Source organism: Lissotriton helveticus, chromosome 7, assembly GCF_964261635.1.
Source record: "Lissotriton helveticus chromosome 7, aLisHel1.1, whole genome shotgun sequence".
In the NCBI taxonomy this organism is placed as follows: Eukaryota; Metazoa; Chordata; class Amphibia; order Caudata; family Salamandridae; genus Lissotriton; species Lissotriton helveticus.
Window position 1 is genome coordinate 1,002,623,064 of NC_136068.1, and position 20,247 is coordinate 1,002,643,310.

Below are 20,247 nucleotides of genomic sequence, written 5' to 3' on the forward strand. Positions count from 1 at the left end.
TGTGACACCTATAGAATTTGTAATGCAACATGTTTTGTATTTACGTGACTTAGATGTATTGATATTACAAATAACGATGGCTTTTAATTTTTTTAATAATTAATACTTAAATAAAAGTCATTGTAATTTATAATGGCAATAGCTTAAACTTTTGTAAATAACATTTGTGAAGATTATGTTCAGTGTATTTTATTGTGACGAAAATCCAAGAACATATGTCAAATATTAACATCTTTTTGTTACATTTGTAATAAAGCTTGAAACATTGAGATAACATATTTGAACCAGTTGTTGTTGAATGGTTGAACAGATTGATGCTGTGGTGGAGCTCAGTGATGTTGTGGTGCCACAGAGTGATGCTGTGTTGGTGCTGAGTGATGCTGTATGCTATGCTATGTTTTGTTTTGCTATCCTATGTTTTGTTTTGTTATGCTATGCTATGCTGTTTTGTTATTCTATGCTATGTTTTGTTATGCTATGCTATGTTTTGCTATGCTATGCTATGTTATGCTATGCTATGTTTTGTTATGCAATGCTATGCTTTGTTATGCTATGCTATGTTTTGCTCTGCTATGCTTTGTTATGCTATGCTATGCTTTGTTGTGTTTTATTATGCTATGCTTTGTTTTGCTATGCTATGTTTTGTTATGCTATGCTATGTTTTGTTGTGTTGGTATGCTATGCTGTGTTTTGCTATGCTATTATGTTTTGTTATGTTTTGTTCAGCCATGCTATGTTTTGTTTTGTTAAGCTATGCTGTTTTGTTGTGTTTTGTTATGCTATGTTTTGTTATGTTATGCTATGTTTTGTTATGCTATGCTATGTTTTGTTTTGCTATCCGAAGCTTTGTTTTGTTATGCTATGCTATGTTTAGTTTTGCTATCCTATGCTTTGTTTTGTTACGCTATGCTATGTTTTGTTATGCTATGTTTTGTTGTGTTTTGCTAGGCTATGCTTTGTTATGCTATGCTATGTTTTGTTATGCTATGCTATGTTTTGCTCTGCTATGCTTTGTTCTGCTATGCTTTGTTATGCTATGTTTTGTTATGCTATGCTATCTATGCTTTGTTGTGTTTTATGATGCTATGCTTTGTTTTGTTATGCTATGTTTTGTTATGCTATGCTATGTTTTGCTGTGTTTGGTATGCTATGCTGTGTTTTGCTATGCTATTATATGTTTTGTTATGTTTTGTTAAGCCATGCTATGTTTTGTTGTGTTTTGTTATGCTATGCTATGTTTTGTTGTGTTTTGCTAGGCTATGCTTTGTTATGAGATGTTTTGTTATGCTATGCTTTTTTATGCTCTGCTTTGTTTTGGTATGCTATGCTTTGTTATGCTATGCTTTGTTATGCTATGTTTTGTTATGCTATGTTTTGTTATGCTATTCTAAGCTTTGTTTTGTTATGCTATGCTGTGTTTTGTTATGCTATGCTATGCTTTGTTGTGTTTTGTTATGCTATGCTATGTTTTGTTATGTATGCTATGGTTTGTTGTGTTTTTCTATGTTTTGTTTTGCTATGTTTTGTTATGCTATGCTTTGTTATGGTATGCTTTGTTATGCTATGCTTTGTTGTGTTTTGCTATGTTTTGTTTTGCTATGCTATGCTTTGTTATACTATTCTATGTTTTGTTTTGCTATGCTTTGTTTTGTTATGCTATGTTTTGTTATGCTATGGTATGTTGTGTTGTGTTTTGTTATGCTATGCTATGCTATGCTATGCTATGTTTTCCTATCATATGCTTTGTTTTGTTATGCTATGCTATGTTTTGTTATGCTATGCTGGTGAGGGTGAGTGAGGGTGGGTGAGTGAGGGTGGGTGAGTGAGGGTGGGTGAGGGTGGGTGGGTGAGTGAGTGAGGGTGAGTGTTAGAGCAAGGGTGAGGGTGAAAGGGTTGTGAGTTTGTGTATCCTATGCTTTTTTTGCTATACCATGCTATGTTTTGTTATGCTATGCTGATGAGGGTGTATGAGGGTGAGTGAGTGAGGGTGAGAGGGTGAGTGAGGGTGTGTGAGGGGGTGTGAGGGTGAGGGCGCCATGGGGCCAAACGGGGAACGCTGTGATTTGCAAACCTAGACCTAATAGCAAATGTTCACATTAAGTATACATTGAGTGGCAGACAACATCCATCGTACTCTAAGCCTTGCTAGTTTGCTTGGCAGCCTCTAGCAGATACATCTAAACACTTGTAGTAGGGAGGCTCAGCTCTTCCCTCCCCACAGTCACCGTGTGTGGGCAGGCGAGCCATTCCAGGTGCTCTTCAAACAGCTATAACATTGCTATCGTCTTCAATGAGCACGATTACTCAATGTCCTCACAGAACAACAAAGCCCCTAACAGGAAAGGTCTACACCACGGAAGAAATAAGTAATATTGCCTTAAGTAAAACAAAAACTAGCCATTGACTAGCAGTAGGAAATGCGAAGGAATCCGGCGCGTGACTTCTATGTGCAGTGTTTGCTAACAGAGCACGGCAGAGGCAGGGGCAAGCGAAAACTCCATTTCCTATTCTAAAACAAGTTTTCGTGTCAGGAAAAATAAACCGAGAACACAATGCGTTCTTCCCCGTGGAGGAGTTAAAATATTTCACTGCACCACTTGGAGTTACATACGCATTATATAGATCCATGTATGCACTTACCGGTCTCAGAGGAGCCTCTCTCAAACGTGAATGCAAAGAACGCTGGGAGAAGCAGTGTGAGAACAGTGGGCCCTTACATGAAAAAAAATTTGCAAACATTTCTTTTTAAAAAATTTACACCTTTAATTAACAAAATATGGGTTTAGGAAAATAAAAAGTCAAGAAAAGGCGGGTTTAGTATAATAGGGCTGCCTTAAGACGAACGTCACGGATGCATTGTTTGTGTCCATTAGTACGTGGCTCAGAATGGGCCCAGAGAGCTGCTCTGTGTGTACTCTCCCATCTGATCTTCATTAACTGTGGTAAACACTGTAGTGAGGTCAACCCTTCCCCTACCCACACAAAACGAGGCACTACAAGCTGCAGAGCCTGCAGCCTGTCCTTGGCATGTTTCAGAGAGAGACATACATGACGCCAGGAGAACCAGCACGGAGTGGCATTGGGCCCCAAACCTGAAGAGCTCCAAATATTCCCACGCTATCTTACTCTCTTGAAGGGGAACAAATGGCAGAAAGAGGGCCCTGGGGCCCCGCAGAACAGGAAGCACACAATCCAGGCATCGGGCACCTTCTGGGGATATGTAAATGGATTATGCAAAGGCACGGGATGACTTCCTCTCAAACGGGCAATTGATTAGCACGTCCACTCTAATCTGCAGCACCGAGGCCAGTCCCAAACACAGCGCAGCGGCGGCTGCATTTCAGACAAACATCATTATTTTTAATGCGCACACTGGTAAAAACTGCATGGGACAAAGTGAACAGCAGAAAGAGCATCAGATGAGAAAACCTGCCCGCAAACTAAAACTATGCCGTGCACTTTTAGCCAACGCACTTAAAATGCATGAAGGCAACTCTTCTGAAACAAGCTGGAGGAGCGGCGGCAGTTCAGCCGAACTACATAAAATGTGCTTCTGTCATACCAGAGAGTGCTCGGAGTCTAAACAGGCCGGGGCAGGAATTCCTGGAGTCAAATAATTTGAATGTTTACAGCGTGACAGAAAAGAGCTGCATGCGCCATTGTTGACTGGCCGCCGTGTTAAAAGTGAAAGCGGGTGCCGCGCTGAAACCTAAGCGGCGCCCGGGATAGGGAGGGGGCGGGCGCCCTTGTTGACTGCTATTAATGTAAAAGGGTGCATTTTCGTAGGTCTGCGCGTAATTTAAATTAAAAAAATAACCAACAGGCAAGCATAGGGTCAGATTGACAACATGCAATATTATCAAGTGTCAGAAAGACAGCTATTTCAAAAGAAAGAAAACAAGCTGGGAGGGGGGCGGGGGGAACGTCGAGGGCAGGCAGGATGACTCAGGGGAGGGGGCGGAGCGGGGCAGAGCGGCATGTGGGTGTGAAGAAGCCGGGCCTTTGAAGTGAAGCTAAGCTTCACTTCAAAGGTGTCGGAGGAATGCGGGCGGCTGTGCACGCGCTTTTAAGCTCAATGCACATGCGCATTGAGCTTAAAAGTCACGGGCACTGCAAGGAATCGCCACGATTCCTTGCAAGTTAGATAAAGAGTCGATGAGCCCCTATAGTCTCGCTTGCTCGATGCGCATGCGCATCGACAGGCGAGACCTAAAAACGGGTTCTAAACCACCTGCACTCTCTAAAATCCTCAGCCATTACCTCCCAACTAGCAACCGGCTCTGACAACAAAAACCTGCCGCCTACATCCAAACCTCCATGTGAAGCGCAAATTATGCAGCATCTGGATTTCCAATCCTTTTGATTACTAGCTGCCCAGTATTGTGTACCTGCGCTCACGTCATTCAGAGCTAATTTCCAGGTACACCACTAAACCATCTCCATAATAACACGTTACTGTAATTATGTATATTTAATACATGTGTGTACCGTCTTGTTATTGTTCAACATCCATCATCTGTGTACACCACAGCCTCCTCTATGCAGCTCCTTAAACATGCTAATTGTAGTAAATACTATCTTCACTGTTCCTCTCTGGCTAGACAATACTACTATACTTATGACATCATAGAATGCCAGGGTGTCTCTCTAGCTGATTGTACCTTTCTATTCCCTGTTGTGGCAGTTGGTCACCTGAGGCTGAGCTAACAACAGCGAGCTCCTGGTGGGGTTTCCTATCTATCTACATACAATCTTAACCTGTCTGTCTAAACTGGAAGGAACCTGAATAAAGGATCTTAACTACTAAGTGGACTTGGCAACCTTCATTTATTACAGCTTGGCGACGATTTTTAATAGGAGGAACCTACGCGTGGTAAAGACTACTTAAAGGACTTTTCAAGTTAAAGGAAAGAACTCAAGGAATCAAGAATTAACAAAAAAAATCTGTTTTCAGACTGAAAGTAACGCCCTGCTGACCCCACCAGTGTCCTGTTCCACCTGGACAGCCTGCACTCTGGGCGTGTGTCTCTACAGTCTGCAACCGCCTGTGTTACCAATTTGCCTGCTGTCATCTTGCTCCTGTCTGGAAAAAGTCTACTCTTCCCTGAGGTCTGCGGTGTTTTTTTATTTCATCTGACCTTCTTTCAGTGTGGGAAGTGTCAAGCGTTGACAGAAACTGGCGATTTATGGGTGATGTACTATATTAACAACATGAGTGACTAAGGCTGTGCACGTTTTTGATTAGAATCACTGAAGAACCTTTGAAGAACAATCTCTCTGGTGAGTCCTTGCATTTATGTTATAGCGTTTTACAATACCAGAACTCGCTACTTGCTGCACATTAGTCTGGTTCTACGATAGTTGCGTGTTGCTCTGCATGAGAACTTTTAAAAGCGAGCTCTTCAAACATCGGAAGTCATTCAGCAGCGCGTAAATACAGTTTAGCTTCAGCATGGACTTACTGTTTCACTGCGTTGTGCCTTGATCAGTTACTTACTGTATTGGATGTTAATGACGGTTGGCCAACGGTTGGCCGGCAGCGATCTGCTCTGTTTCCCTGGTCCCGTCCATCTGATGACGTCGTAGAATACTTCTGAGTGTTGGTGAATGTCTCCTCACGCAGCGAAGTTCCTCTGATGTCCTTCGCTCCTGTGACGTTTGTGACGCCTGTGACGCTTTCTTTAGGAGACACGTCAAGCTTGTTCCCCACGCTTCTTACGCTACTACGGTCGGCGGGGCGGCCATTTTGACTGCAATTTGGTTGCCAAGACAACAGCTTGCTTTGTACGCCTCCCAGTTACTAAACAGCGTCTTTCCACACAAATGTCGCTTGGTTTGGAGCTACTTATCCAACACTGGTGCCAGCAACAACCGGAAGGGGTAAGGTTCAGAAGGCGACTGTCTCAGTGCGAGTTTAAAAAAAAAAAAAGAGATTTCACCTGCATTTCACTGCTTCAATTTCTTTACGATGCGGATAATATTGAGCGATATTTCACTTGAAGAGTGGAGTTCTACATCTATGGTCTTTTCTTCAGTTATGGCATCAAATAGATGGCCTGATACTTTGTTTGTGTGGCAAGGCTCAGCGCTAACAATGGACACCAGTTATGACAATACATCGACCCACAAGCCTTCTAATGGGACACAGCAAGTTGACTTTATGTATGTCCTGTTTGGTTTATGGTCTGGGCGTTTGGATCCCGGGTGAGAGGTCGCTCACCGGAGCTTATGTTATTAATGTATTTATGTAGCAGTTCTTAACGCCTAATGTGTTTCTTTTACATTTAAATGTGTATCGTCTAACACAGTTTTGTTTTGTTTAGGAGTGTAATTCTAGCATGGTAATATCCATGTGCTTATTTACAAAGTGTGTCCTAGTATGGTGTGGTGGTAGTCAATGCTGGTTGTGGTGTCTGTGTGGGTAGTCCATTTCCCACGTTTTGGTGTATTCTCTTCTATTGTCAGGGCTGGTTTTCTGAAATGTACTCCTTCTAAGGGAAGTAGTTTCTGTCTGGGTAGTCCATGCCCATGTTGTGGGGTGTCTTCTTCTATTTTGTCAGGACTGGTATACGAAAGTACAATGTCCTGTCTAAGTTGGTGCTTGTGGGTAGTCCAAATCCCATCGTTTGTCCCAGGGTTATGGTCTTTATTCTAAGCTGTACCCTCTCAAGGGGACGTTAGTGTCTGTGGTTGTTCATTGGTTGTTCAGACATTTTGAAGGGTAGTCAACGCCCTTAGTATATTTTATAAGTATTAATGGCTACTCTATGCCTTTGTTCCCAGAGATATTTAGTCTGCTCTGTGGTGTACCCTTTTTCAGGGGAGGTTATGTGTTCTTTTTGGGTAGTCAACGCTCATAGTATGTTTTATAAGTATAAAAGGCTACTCCATGCCTAAGTTCCCAGAGATATTCAGTCTGCTCTGTGGTGTACCCTTTTCAGGGGAAACTTTGGTTTTTTTGGGTAGTCAATGCCCATGCTGTCCTGCAGTGTAACCATGCTGTCCTGCAGAGTACCCTTCTCAGGAGAGGTTCAACGTCTCCTGTTATTGGTAAAGATGGTGTGTACAGTGTGTTTTATCTGAGTCTACCTTCTTGTGGCTACTGGCCAGGGCTTCATTTAGGTGAGATTTCGAGTTACATTCTTCTCATACATTAAGTGTCGACATTTCTTCATCAAGGGTTGTGTTGAGGGTAGTCTTGGTTTGTTTCAAAACCTCACTCTTTTGTTAAGGAGAGGGGATGTGGTATATTATGTCATAATTCTGATGTCATAATGCTGAATCTTTGTTCTTTTCTCAAATAATAATACCTCATGTTAAAGTCATCTTTTGTTGTACACTACTACTTTTGGTTATTCTAAAATGTGTACTTCCTTGCTGTTTGAGACATATGAGGTATTGTTGCTGATTATTCCTTTGTTCTGATATTACTCCATAAAGAGAGAGGATGTGTAGTAAATACTATCTTCACTGTTCCTCTCTGGCTAGACAATACTACTATACTTATGACATCATAGAATGCCAGGGTGTCTCTCTAGCTGATTGTACCTTTCTATTCCCTGTTGTGGCAGTTGGTCACCTGAGGCTGAGCTAACAACAGCGAGCTCCTGGTGGGGTTTCCTATCTATCTACATACAATCTTAACCTGTCTGTCTAAACTGGAAGGAACCTGAATAAAGGATCTTAACTACTAAGTGGACTTGGCAACCGTCATTTATTACACTAATGTACTATGCACGGAATAACAAATACTTCGCACAGCATTTACTGTCGAAATGATTTCTTGTTCTCAGAAAATAAACGAATAAAATTAAACAGCCTTTCTGGAATTTTGCGGCTACTTCCATGATTCCAATGTGTGCTCCCCGGGAAGCAAAACATGTTGCGGTGCTTTTTTCCTCAGTCACTTGAACCCTACTTTCTTTGATCATATTTTCAGTCTCCCTCCGAGGTTCCCTAGGATTTGAATTTGTTTATTAAATATGTTTAATTTTCAATGCAACGTATTAAAACACGTAAGGTCATGTAAAGTCAGAAGCACATAAGCAAAAGGAAATTACCCACGGTTCCGTGATAATTTCCCTATTAACCCGACCTTATCTCTTGTGGTATTAAAACCATTATAATAATGGTTTTAATTAAGCTGCGTGCCCACAATGTGGCCCCGGCATTTGCAGATAAGATTGTAGTTCTGCCATGAAGTGCACAGTCGGGATTCCACCCCTGGCTCTGGCTCTGGGACCAGTGAGCCCTCCTGGGGATGTTGTGGCTCAGTGCACCGACACCAAGGTGCATGCAGTGGCACCTGTGCATACTCAATGTGCATCCTGCAGTGATGTCGCTACAGCCCAGCAGAAATACTTGTGGTGTAGCTGGGAGCAAGTGATGGAAGTCAATGCAAGCAAGCTGGAGCCAGCTGGACATTGCCAAACCTCTCTGCTGACTCAGAAGCCCATCAGACGAAACAAAAATTCCACTATTTTTGTGACTTCACAAGTTGGCTAAGACATAAACAGAGAAAATGAAAGCATTTCACTTTCACTTAGCTCTGTATATATGTAAAGTTGGAAGGTTTATGTGCATAGTTATGCTAGTAATGAACATTTATGTAGCACCCAGTACAAACCGAATTGCTGGTTGGAACTTTAATAGGTGTTCATTTCAGTGGTACTCCTTTTTAGCATTAGCATATTAGCACCACCTGAAACGTGCAAAATAACATTTGCTCCAACCTACCTGCCCAATAGCCACATTTTTGTGCACCAGTCTATCTATCAGTCTGAAATGATGTATAATTTCCACAAGCATCAGTGCAATTTCTTTAATCTTGGAAAGAAGAGAACGGGGAATGGGGTCAAGCACAATCGCACCTATCCTTAGTGCTATTTGGTAGAGGTTTCTAGGTGTCACGGATCGGAGATTCACAAGCCACTAAATCTCCTAAGACAGAAAGTCTTATTTACAACTTTTTAACACACAATGGTCCAGCACACTAATCAATAAATACATTCCAATCCTCCAATATTAATGGCAAGAAAATTCTTTCAATTTAAGTCAGCGAAGACAGCAATTTAGCGGAGTTGTTTGTAGTTCAATCTTTATTCTTTTGTTTTGTCTTCAAATAAAAACTGTAGCCGTAGCCAACGCGTTTCATCCTTCAGGGACTTCTTCAGGGCAGAAAAATAATATAGATGGGATTGGGTCTTTAGCAAGTACTTTAAATATTTCCCAATGGCATCAAACTTGAATACGGATTGCCTTGAAAAATGTTTTTGGCTTTTCTTCGTTTTATATATATATAAGGACAGCCTATTCCCTCCAGGCCGTCCTATAGTTTCTTCAATTGGCAGTCTCACCGAAAACATGTCCCGATTCATCGATAAATTCCTATTTCCTTTGGTTTTGACCCTGCCCTCATATGTTCGGGACACCAAGGACTTTTTGAATCTCATTAGGAACGTGAATTGGAACCCAGACTGCCTATTGATGGTACTTGATATCACCAGCTTGTACACTGTTATCGATCATCAACAGGGCCTACAAGCCATCCAGCATTTTCTGAACTTGAGACCAATGAGACTTGCAACTCACAGTGTCATGATTCTCGAGTTCATCGAATTTTGTTTGAACAATAATATTTTCTTATTCGAGGATCAACTGTTCAGACAAGTGTCTGGGACGGCGATGGGTACTTGCTTCGCTCCCAGCTATGCGAATCTTTTCGTTGGCTGGTGGGAGGAGCAGGTACCCAGGAGCTGTATGGTGGATGGAGTGGAAGGGAGGACGGAGGGTTGGTTCAGGTATATTGACGACCTGTTTATTGTTTGGCGAGGCCCGTCAGTAACAGCACATGCCTTCATTGATGAACTGAATAAGAATGCCTATAACTTACACTTTTCAGGGACTGTAAGCGCGACATCAGCTGAATATCTAGACCTGAAAGTGTGTGTACAAGACCAGCAGATACATACAGCTCTACACAGGAAAACTACCGCCGGCAATTCTACCCTTTTTGCCAGTAGTAGTCACCCTCCCCAACTGGTCAGGAGCATTCCGTACGGAGAGCTTCTCAGGCTCCGTAGGAATTGTTCCAGATTAGAGGACTTTGATGTAGCAGCCAACGAGTGCGTAACTCGCTTTAAGGCTAGGGGTTATGGTGAGTCTCTTTTGAAAAGAACCCTGAAGAAAGTAAGAGCTATCCCTAGAGACTCCCTACTCATCACAAAACCTGCCACCAAGAAAGCTGACAATGGCACAGGAAGGTTCAGATTAATAACCCCCTTCTCTGCGGGAGCTAATGACCTCAGATCAATGCTGCGAAAAAATTGGCATATTCTTAAAACAGACAGTGTCATCAAGGACGACCTACCTGATCACCCACTGATAACCTTTAATAAAACCAGATCTTTAAGAGATCATTTGGTGACCAGCCACCTGGAGAGACCTTTGGCCAAAAGTAACACCTTAAAATCTATGAGTGGTTTCTTCCCATGCGGGAAATGCAAAGCGTGCGCTGGAAGTAGAAGAGTACTTTCAGTGGACAATCATGAAACCGGTAAAAAACTGCATATAAAAAAGTTCATAACTTGCAGTACTCCCCTAGCCGTGTATTGTTTGGTGTGTCCCTGTGGCCTTCGCTACATAGGGAGCACCATCAATATGCTGAAATTGCGGATCTTAGAACACCTAAGAGCCATTGACAAAGCAGATCAGGCATACCCAGTTGCCCGGCATTTTGCCGAAAAACATAACAGGGACCGCAATCAGCTGCAGTATTTCGGTCTTGACACCATAAAAAACAACGCTAGAGGAGGTGACCGCCTGCGACGACTACGCAGACTTGAGTCACGCTACATCATAGATCTATCCACCAAATGGCCGAAGGGGATGAATAGTGGGGAAGAAATGATCGTCCACTTAGGCAAATAACATCATGGCTGTTTCTATAACTGATCGTATTCTATTTTTGCAAAAATATGGGTCACTGCATGTGTACATTACTAGTGCGTGTGGGCGTGTGTATATATTGTATAATCTGTATTAACATGTGGGGGAGGTTATTAAGATGAATTGACAAACTGCCTCTGGAACTCATATGCAATCTACAGAAGGGTGAAGTTCTTTTGATTTTCTCCTTAATCTTTTATCTTATCTAGACACACTGCCCATGATAAGTGGCACTTTGGTAGGATTCGAAGGGCTCTTTGTCTCCTATGTTACTTGCTTAGTTGACAGTAACTTGATTTTAATACACCACTGGCATTTCCTCACGGTTTTTCCTGGCATCCCTCACCCCTTGCATTTTGTATATCACATTATGGTTATTTAACGTAACAAATGAAATTTACATTACAGGCTACACATAGAGTAATCTCTCTTTGTTTTTTAGAGGACCATTGCCGATCCACGGCTATATTAGGAATGTACAATAATTTCCAGTATTATGATTAAGATCTCCCATCTGTGCATATTTACCTATCTGTAGGTATGATATCATGCAGTGCATTCTTTGTGAATAGGAATGTGTGTATACTTTTTACCGTTCCAAGATGGCGCTTGTGTTAGCTGGGAGTGCTTTGGTCCTCTGTCGATGTCGACTGAGAGGTGTAACCTGTTCACATTGTGAAATATATAACATGTACCGGTTTTCAATGTGTAAATCACACACTGACGAAGGCTAAGAGCCGAAACGCGTCTGTGGCACGCTTGTGGTGAATAAAACTACTGTGTGAATCTGGTACCCCCCCGAGTGCTGTCTTTTCTTCCTTGGATTTGCAAGGTTGTTTGAGCGCAATATATATATATATATATATATATATATATATATATATATATATATATAAGGATTTACCGGCTCCGTGGTGTGGCGTCCTCACTGTTCGAGGCTCAAACACTGGGGACGCCACACCACGGAGCCGGTCTGAAATTCCTCACAAACATTGGGGACCTTATAACAGGACTGAATACTGGACACAGGAGCATCCTTGATACAGGAGTACCTTTGCTCCAATTTCCTTGAAATCCTTATATATATAGAAAACAAAGAAAATACAAAAAAAAAATTCAAGGCAATCAGTATTCAAGTTTGATGCCATTGGGAAATACTTAAAGTACGTGCTAAAGACCAAATCCCTTCTATATTATTTTTCTGCCCTGAAAAAGTCAGTGAAGGACGAAACGCGTTGGCTACGGCTACAGTTTTTATTTGAAGACAAAACAAAAGAATAAAGATTGAACTACAAACAACTCCGCTGAATTGCTGTCTTCGTTGACTGAAATTGAAATAATTTTCTTGCCATTAATATTGGAGGATTGGAATGTATTTATTGATTAGTGTGCTGGACCATTGTGTGTTAAAAAATAATTTCTGTAATCTGGAACTGGTGATGTTAAATCGAAGCAAACATGATGTTTTGCAGACTGTGCTCTCCAGTATGTGGAGGAGCGTGATGAGGCCAGACGAGGTGGGTGACGAGGAGAGCTGAGGTGGGTGTGATGACCGCGGATGCAACTTTGGGGGCGGTACTTCCAGTCTGGGCAATTCCATTCTAGAAGGGAGTTTACACCTTCAGCTGAAGGGGGCTGGTGTGAAGCTTGCGGGACACGGATCTGCCAACTCACACAGTGCCACCATGTGACACACGAAGTGGCCCTTTCTCATGGTCTCCTGCTAAAGAGCTGATATAAGATGGTGGCACAAAAGAAGGTCTGGAAACCTCTTCACAAATTGGGCTTGTTGCTCTTGTTTCAAGACCCTGCACAGCTCATGTCCATTAGAAGGCTTGAAGCATCCTCTGGACATTAGCAGGAGGCTTAGAAGCTTTTTTTTTAATGAAGGGGTTGAGGGTATGGGTGGGCGTAACCTGTATCAATAAAGTGTAGCACAATCAATACCTAAGAATTCTGTGTAGAGTAATTCTGGTTTCAACATTATTTCATAGTAAATAAATGCCCCTGACATCTAAAATGGATGCAAGGTTGAATTTTTCACTATGAAATAGCATTCAATGCTACAGGACACAAATAGGGAGCACAAGTAGCTGCTCTCTCTTGCTAAATATGCTCTTGGGATAGGATTTCCCCCCAACTTACTCCTGGCATTTAGAGCTATTTCTTAGCACAAAAATGCCCTCTCAAGTCCAAAATGGACACAGGATGCAGCAGGACATGAATAGTGAGTGTGTCCGCTCACTAAATGTGCTCTAGCAGTAGAAGTTATTTTCCCCAAAATGACTCTTAATTACACAAGCAGGAGAAATCATACTATTATTGATAATTCTGCATCAGGGAATAATGCACAGTCACTGAAATTACTCCGATCACTCTAGAGTAATTAAAATTCCTAGTTGAGGGTTGGTTAGGAGTGCCTCATGCTGTGCTCTCTTCTTGCACATGGTGAGATTTTGTTAGAAGTAGGCATCAGGGGCGGCTCGTCTATTTGAGTGGAGGAGCGTCGCCCAACAAGCCCCAGAGCTGAAAGATAAAATGGTAAAAGAGTTCATTTATTATCATTTTATTTTTCTGTAACCCATCGCGAACTGAGTGTCAGGACAGGGTGTGGCCATTACTGCCAAGTGGTAGCAGGGAGCTGTGCGCTCAAGGTTGAAATGTGCATGTCTCTTTTGCTGGCCATTTTGCAATGACCACCCAGACATGCACATTTTAAACCTCACTAACCCAGCTGTCTGAGTTAAACAGAGAGCAGGCCTCGAGTCCAGTGCTCTTGAGAGTGCTTCTCTCATGCTGGTGAGAACAGTGCCAGGATTGGGTAGGGGAGCTGGCTGGGTCACACGTTGGAGTCTGCCTTGATGAGAAAAGACCAGAGCAAGAAGGATGTCGAGCAGCAAGCCAGAACGGTAAGTCTATTTTATTTATTTACTAGCAGCCCGTCCCGACGTTGTCCGGGCATGAAAGCAGAATGTCTTCAATGGTTCGGGTAGATAATAATACTGTATTTCAAAACCTTAACACCCTTTAGCCACAAACGTGTTTTTATTTTAAAACCTTAACACGCTCCAGCCGCAACCGTGTTTGTCCGCTGTAGCCGACACCGCTGCAATATGCGAACTGTGTCCGCTCCAGCCACGAACGTTTCTTTCCGCTCCAGCCGACGCGTGTGTGTTCGCTCCATCCCCGAACGTGTTTGTCCCCTCCAGCCTACGCCACTTAGACGCACAACATCGCGTCAACGTCCAACGCCCACAACAATGCTGAAGGACATGCCCACTCGTATTGGAACGCTAGTCCCACACAGAACGCTTCTCGCAAGCGGTATATCCCGCAGTCTTTTGCCGACAGCACAACACACATGCCCACAATGGACTACTTTGCACAAAACATTATTTTCCCCTTCTAATGAATATTTTGGGCTGCTGTATAGCATATGTCCATCTGCTGATACTGTCGTTTGCAATACTGTATTGGGTGTTCCGATTGGCGCTGTGGTTCCGGAGTTTACCCGCCTCAAAGGTTTGGGCTCTCTCTTTATTATATTAGTATAAATTTATTTATTGTGCCCCCACCACCCTTGGTACCTGCCGGCCTCCACTGGTAGGCAAGTCTGGACACAAGCGGCTGCAGGAAGGACTTTGAAAACATACTCTAGGGGAAATCCAGCATTGTGATTCCCTACAGCTGCCACCTTTGCTTGATTGCTGCCCACTTGCTCCTGCCAATCTGCACTGACAGAGGACAAACTGTGCTGTTTTCTAGTACACAAACCCATGACTTGCAGGTTACTTCCAATGTTCTACATCTTGTACATTAACCCTTTCAGCTGTTCTATGACGATTCAGCCCTGTGACTAGAGGTTTCACACAAATCTTTGCTGGATATACCTTAAACGTGTGAGCTGTCTTAATAGCGTAATTCCCTAAAACTCACTGTTAGACCTGGCACCATTGGTGTGGGTCTCCCTTCCATCTTTTGCTGTTGCCTCCTACGTTTTGCTGTGTGTTGGACTCTGTGTTGCTGGTCTAGATGCTTTGGGCACTTTGCCACTGCTGTTCAGTGCTGTTCAGTGCCAAAGTGCAAGTGCTCCCTTTGTAAATTGTTGTTATGGATTAGTGATTCCATGATTGGCATATTTGATTTACTTGTCAGACTCTAGTATAGTTCACTGTGTGTGCCTCAGGCATGTAAATCAAATGCTGCTAGTGGGCTGCAGCACTGATTGTCCACCCACAGAAGCAGCCTGTAAAATGTAACTCTGGCCTGCCATTGCAGAGCCTGGGTGCAGCCTGGGACTGCCATGTCGACTTGGCAAGTGCACACACTTGCCAGTCCCTAAACCTTCCTTTTTCTACATTTTAGTCACTCCTAAAGTAGGCCCATGGTACCCTTGTGGGTAGGGTGCATTGTATGTGAAAGGTAGGACATGCCCTGATGTGTGTGGCATGTCCTGATAGTGAAATACTGCCAATTTTGTTTTTCACTATTGCAAGGTATCTGTTCCAATAGGACAGAATGGGGAGATTGTTTATTGTATTGTATAGTAATTCTGAGTTCAGGCATACTAAACTTTACTCTTCTATCTTGTTCCTAGGGTCAGTCATGTTTATAAGATGTTATATACGCCTCGTCAGGGGTAGTAAGTACTATATAATTGCATTTATATAGCAATTACTACCCCTGACGAGGCATATATAACATCTTATAAACATGACTGACCCTAGGAACAAGATAGAAGAGTAAAGTTTAGTATGCCTGAACTTAGAATGTTAAAGTGGATCTTTTAGTGAGGGTGATTTTTACATTCAGTGTTTGAAAATACCACTTTTAGAATGTAGGTATTTTCTTGCCTAATCATCCAGTATGCCTCTGCTAGGTTTGTGTATTGCATGTCTGGCTTTTGGATGATAGGGGCTGTGGCTCCAGGAGTCTGGTGTGTCAGGGGTGGGCTGAATGGACCTGGGCTGCATTTAGAGTAGGTGGAGGAGATTTCCTTTCACCTGAATGGGCCTGGTCTGCTTTCAACAATGCTGTCTCGTGAAGAACGCGACACATCGCCCTGACTTGCACTGTAGGCCCGCCGGCTGCTGACGCAGTACCGCATCAACTCCGAAGCCGACATCAAGGCCCCTACCTACACTGGAACCAACGACATCGCTTGTGATGTCATGATTCGCACCATAGCCCAGGCCTCAACAACGCCGGTGCTTCATCAGCGCGGAGCCGATCCTCGACATTGGTGACTCCAGAATCTATCGACGTTGCCCCGTCGTAAGGAACAGACTCCTCGCCGCCATCCGTGATGTCACCTCCCTGGCACAGTAAGGAACCGACGTCTCATCTCCCCTGCGCTCCCTGGACTGCAGTATGGAACAGAGACATCACCTCTCCTGGGGTCATAAAGAACCGGCCCCGCTGGTACCAACAAAGCATCACCTCCCCAACACCGTGCACCGTCTTTGCTTTCATCAATTCTAAGGTAATGTTCTTTGTGGGTCTGCTTGACTTCGGGCCCGACGTCGCTCTTTGGGATTTTCCTCTGTCACGACGTCATAATAACTCCAGGTGGAGTTATTTGTTGCTACAAGCTTTATTTGAGTGAATAACCTATTTTTAAGGATATCTTGGTAACTGTATTGCGAATTTTTGTTGTTTGGTCTTGTTTTGGTTTAGATAAAGACTACTTATTTTTCTAAACTGGTGTGGAGTCCATTTGTAGTTTTTTCACTGCGTTACTGTATGTGTTCACAAATGCTTTACACACTGCCTCTGAGATAAGCCTGTCTGCTCGTGCCATGCTACCAAGGGGGTGAGCAGGGGTTATTTTAGGAGTGTATTCCTCTTACCCTGACTAGAAGCAAGGGCCCCTATTTGGAAAAAGGTACCTACCTCTGCCAACTAGAGATACCCATTTCTAACACTCACCTAGTATACATAGAGATTGACAGACTATGTCTTGACATCCTTAAGTGTATTTTAATTGGATCTGATGAATAAAGTATGGCAAAACTCCTTACTATTGATTTTTTTTTCACTTTCTAGTGGGCAGAGATTGTAAAAGTAATGCTAGGGACCAACAGACCTTGGCCGGCTGCCATTGACCATTTTCTCATGGCTCTACTCCTCCTGTCGCTACCCTTTTAGACTTAATCCCCTTTATGCTGCCACAGGACCATTTTTCCAATTTTTTTCTGTGCCACCCGTCTCCAATTTGTGATGTGATGGAGTAAACATGCTTAATTTCCTGCCCATGTGGTACAATTATGCACCAATATTTGCACATTACAAGTTCAAAAATACATTTGCACCAAATGACTGCCATATCAAAAACTCTCAAATAAATAACTAAAAATGCTCTTTGCAAATTTATATATATATTTCACAAATCAGTTGATCAGAATTCAATGCACATTTCACAAAGTCTTGAGCTTTGTATTCTAGAAACGCTGATGCAAAACCAAACCAGATGTGATGTTATACATTTTTTGTGGTCCAGAATGGCTATACCTCATCTGATTTTAAAACTTTTGAAGTCTGTTTCTCCTCCAAATGGCAAAATAAACCTAGAAGAATATGCATTGGTAACGCCAATAGGTCTCGCCTATGCCAGATCTATTGGCCTTGGCATTGTGTTTTAGTCATGTTGTACATTAGTGTGGCTGCTGTTCAGCATAGCTAAACATTAGTCGCATAGTGTGGGGTCGGGTAGAATGGAGTGGGGTAGATTTGGGTAGAGTAGAAAGGGGTAGACTTGAGTAGCATTGAGTGGGGTAGACTGGAGTAGCGTGGGGGTAGGTTGGTTTAGACTAGCATGGAGTGGGGTAAATCTGGGTACCACGGAGTGGGATAGATTGGTTTAGATTAGAGTGGGGTCAATTGGGGTAGCGTGAATGGGGTAGATTGGTTTAGAGTGGAGTGGGGTAGATTGGTTTAGAGTGGAGTGGGGTAGATTGTAGTGAGGTATATTGGGGTAGAGTGGGGTAGACTGGAGTGGGGTAAATTGGGATGGGTGTAGTGGTATAGAGTGTGATAGACTGAGTAGAGAAGAATGGGATAGATTGAAGTGGAGTGGGGTTGATTGGAATTACGTGGGTTAGATTGGAGTGTGGTGAGGTAGATTGTAGTGGGGTGGGGTAGATTGTAGTGGAGCAGGGTAGATTGGAGTGGAATGGGGTGGGGTACATTGAAGTGGGGCGGATTTTGGTGGAATGGGGTAGATAGGACTGTGGTAGATTGGGGTATATTGGAATGGGGTATATTGGGGAAGAGTGAGGTAGGGTGAATTGGGGTAGATTGGAGTGCGGTGGGGTGGAGTGGGTCAGATTGGAGTGGAGTGTTGTGCTTGGAGTGAGGTAGATTGGGTGGATTAAAGTAGGGTAGATTGGAATGGAGTGGGATAAGTTGGAGTGGAGTGGGGTAGATTGGAGTGGAGTGGGGTATTTGGAGTAGAATGGATTAGAGTAGGGTAGATTGGAATAGAGTGGCCAGAATGGGTAGAGTGGAACAGGGTAGACTGGGGTAGATTGGAGTGGGATAGTTTGAAGTGGGGTAGATTGGAGTGGAGTGGTGTAGAGTAGGTCCGGGTAGGATGGAATAGACTGGAGTGAAGTAGATTGGAGTGAAGTAGATTGGAGGGGAACAGATTGGGCTAGACCAGTGTGGGGTAGATTGGAGGCAGTGGGTTAGATTGGAGAGGAGTGTGCTAGTTTGGAGTGGGATACATTGAAGTGAAATGGCGCAAGGTAGATTGGGGTAGAGTGAAGTGTGGTAGATAGGGATAGGGTATAGTGGGCTAGAATTTAGTGGAGTAGACTGGGATAGATTGGGTGGATTGGAAAAGGATAGAGTGGAGGAGGTAGATTGGGTGGATTGGAGTAGGGTAGAGTAGAGTGGGGTAGATTAGGGGTAGAGTGGAGTAGGGTTGACTAGAGTGAAGTGGGGTAGAATGCAGTGAGGTACATTGGAGTCAATTAAATTGGCTTGATTGGAGTATGGTAGATTGGAACGGTAGATTGGAGTTGAGTAATTGTAGTAAACTGGAGTCGGATATATTGGAGTGGAGAGGGGTAGATTGGGTTAGGGTAAATTGGAGTGGAGTGGGGTAGAATGGTGTGAAAAAACAGGGCTTTTAGGAGTGTCTCCCCACTTTTAGCCCCCATTTTGTCTACTAAATGCTGGTTTTCTGATTCTAAATGTGCCCTGGGCTCTGCCACCAGACCCAGGGCCTGCGCGCTGATTACAAGTACATAGTAATTAGGTATAATTATAGAATTGGTACTAACAACCGATCTGTAAATCCCTAGTATATGGTAGGGGGTATAGGTTTAGAGACTCAGAAGATTTAATGCACTTAAGTGGGCACTGCTGTGTTGCCTGCTGCCATTTTAAAAGTCAAACCTGCTTTGCATGGTGCTTTTAAACAAAAATGATACGCAAATTCGACTTTGGAATTAAAGGTACTTCCAAAGTCTTAAACTAGCTTATTTTTACATATGTCACCCCCAAGGTCTCCCCTATGTTACCCAGGGGTAGGGTGCCTTGTAACTATAAGCAGGGGTGTTAGAAAAGTTGTTTTATAAACCCTGGTTATAGAAAAACGTCCAATTTCGTTTTTCCCAATTGCAGTGCATTAGTTTAATAGGCTAACATAGGATGGCTTTATTAAAGTTTATAAAGTGTAACTATTGATCGGAGTGAGCTAAGATAATGCTTCAGAGAGTCAAAATATTAGAATAAAGTCAATAGCATGCCACGGTTGGATTTATTATAACTGTGACATAAAAGAAGTTATGGAATTTGCTTTTCTGTTGTGCCAAAATCCAGCCTTCTGACAGCCTCTCCTGGTTTGCCAGCCTTTGACAGGCTGAGCCAAACTACTCTGATGAGGTGTGAAGTGGCCAGCAATGAGACAAAAGGAACATCTGGTGGGAGGAGAACTGCAGAGCAGAAGGCAGGAAGGGGAATTGGTAGCCAAACTGGTCTGCAAAGAGAGAAAGACGCTAAGGACAGAACCCAGGCCCAACACCACTTCCTGCATCCCAAGTCAAATGGCAGCCCGTATAATTAAATTAGCAGAGTGGCTGGAAGAGAGGTGTTAGGGAACATTAGCCAGACCTAAATCTCCAGTAGAGATTTACTCCATTTTTGATTTTGACAAACAGTGCTTTCTGGGACCAAAACATGCCACACTTTGGAGGAAGTTGTCATACCTGAGGGTGCTGCACTGGACTCCATTGGTCAGCAGTGCCCCCATGCTTGTCACCCCAGGAGCATGGACAAATATGGGAGAGCTACCCA